Genomic DNA, 2,500 nt, shown 5'->3' with positions numbered 1-2,500 from the left:
CCTCAGGGCTTGTCATGACTGTGGCTGATGGAATTGCATTTGGCACAACAACAGTTAATCACACCTGCCAAACCTGCCAAACCAGCAAGCTCATATCTCTCCTGGTGTATTTGGTTACAGAGCGTGGCTAGGGTCTCAATAATAACTGTGAGATGGTAATTAGGTAATCTCAAACCGTGATATGGTAGTCAGGTAATCTCAAACATCAGGTAATCTCAAACTGTGATATGGTAGTCAGGTAGTCTCAAACGTCAGGTAGTCTCAAACATCAGGTAGTCTCAAACGTCAGGTAGTCTCAAACTGTGATATGGTAGTCAGGTAGTCTCAAACATCAGGTAGTCTCAAACATCAGGTAGTCTCAAACGTCAGGTAGTCTCAAACTGTGATATGGTAGTCAGGTAGTCTCAAACATCAGGTAGTCTCAAACATCAGGTAGTCTCAAACATCAGGTAGTCTCAAACGTCAGGTAGTCTCAAACTGTGATATGGTAGTCAGGTAGTCTCAAACATCAGGTAGTCTCAAACCGTGATATGGTAGTCAGGTACCAGTCCTCTTCCAAAGATGAGGTGATTGAGGAAGAAGAGACTGTCATAAGATTGTCAGGTTGTATACATTGCAGGCCCTCAATATCTGGAGCTGGGTTGATATACCATTCCTCATTCCATTCCATGCATTACAATGAGCCCCGGCCTCTGATTTCTGTCTGAGTACTGTCTTGTCCTGTGGATAGGAGTGGAGTGGAGATGTGGGTGGCACAGCTATCCCAGGCCTTGACATTGGAAACTGCCAAAGAGCACACTGGACTTAGTTGTGGTTGGCCGGACGCACGGGATGCACAGAAGCCCAGGCCAACTTCTGAGGCACAGGGTTTGGCAGGCCCAGAGCAAAGCAGACGGGTCTGACCACAGAGGCCAAAGACAATCCTCTGTCCTCTCTCCTCCTCTCCTCTTCCTCTCCTCTTCCTCTCTCTCTCTCTCTCTCTCTCTCTCTCTCTCTCTCTCCGTCTCTTCCCTCTACTTATTTAACGCTCTTTCTCGTAATTCATCTCTCCATATTCCTCTTTTCTTCTATTCATCTCTGGTCTTCTCTCTCTCTCTCTCTCTCTCTCTCTCTTTCTCTTTCTCTTTCTCTATCTCCAATCCTGGGGAAAGCGTGCTCACACATTCCTCTGTCCCCTCTTTGCCTCTCTAATTGCTCTGAACTAAAAAGACAGAGGGAGAGAAGGGGAAGAGAGAGAGAGAGAGAGTGAGAGAGACAGAGAGATAGAGGGAGAGAGAGGGAAGAGAGGGAAAGGGGGTCATAGCAGCAACTCTCTGTGACCAGGACAAGCTGTACCCGCCTCCTGGAATAGCCGCCTGTGCTTATCCAGCCCATCTTGTCCTCTCTCCCTTTCTCTCCGCATAGAAAAGGTGGAGGAAATCTTTATTATCTGTTCTCCATTTCTCTCCCAAGAGCCTGATTTCGTAATGAAATCAATGTCACTCCGAACATCCTCACCTTGGTCGCGTTAGTCAGCGGTGGGGCTAAAGCATAAAGACGAGACTGTATTTCTTCAGCGCCCCACAAAGTGATCTGATTGTCAGTTCCTAATTAACCAGGAGGAAGGCTTCCTAATTATGTAACCATAGTTCCTGACTTGTAAACAATAGAGTGGGACTGTTTTTTCGTGTGATTTTAGTATGAGTATGAGGTAAGACTGTGTTTGGAGCACTGGGTCAGGCTCACCCAGTCAGTTTTTCATTCATCGCCGAGGCGTTGATGGAAGTTCGCCTTGGTTTAAAACAGCCGACTCATTGTTGCTGCTCTGCGGTCGTTTGTCGGTCCTTCAATTGCTTACAATTAGCGTTACGACTTCGAGTCGTAGGAGAAAGGAATCCCACCAGGGGAGGCTGGTGGAGGTAGAAATCAGAGGACGGGCTCATTGTTTGATAGCATTCCCGTTCCACGCATTACAATGAGCCCGTCCTCCGTTTTCTACCTCCACCAGCCTCCCCTGAATCCCACGTACTCAATATCATTTTGTATCATTTTCACGCGTATCCGGACAGTTGGAAGTAGAGAGGAAGAGGAAGAGGAAGAGGAAGAGGAAGAGGAAGAGGGATCATAGGATAGTGGGACGCGAACGCAGCCAGCAAGTTGTCACGGTAGCAGTGTCGCTGATAGACCCAAAATAAACGTTTTAATTTCCTGCGTCTAAAGGTAAGATGCACATCCGTTGGTGAGGTAAAGAATGAACAGAACTGAACGAGAGAGCTGACGAAGATCCTTTTTTTTTTTTTATATGTTTTTAGGGCATTTCTGCTTTATTGGGATAGAGACAGTAGAGATTGACAGGAAGGATGGGAGAGAGAGAGGAGGGACGACATGCAAGATAGGTCGAGGGTCGGAATCGAACCAGGAACCTTGCGATTATGTGGTAAGCGCATTAGTGTGCTACGCCACAAAGCGCCCCCACTGACGAAGATCCTTGTCGGACGAAACATTGTTTGTTTCATAAAGG

The sequence above is a fragment of the Argentina silus genome (assembly GCF_951799395.1).
Source record: "Argentina silus genome assembly, chromosome: 3".
Classification (NCBI taxonomy): domain Eukaryota; kingdom Metazoa; phylum Chordata; class Actinopteri; order Argentiniformes; family Argentinidae; genus Argentina; species Argentina silus.
This window is presented reverse-complemented; position numbering follows the sequence as displayed.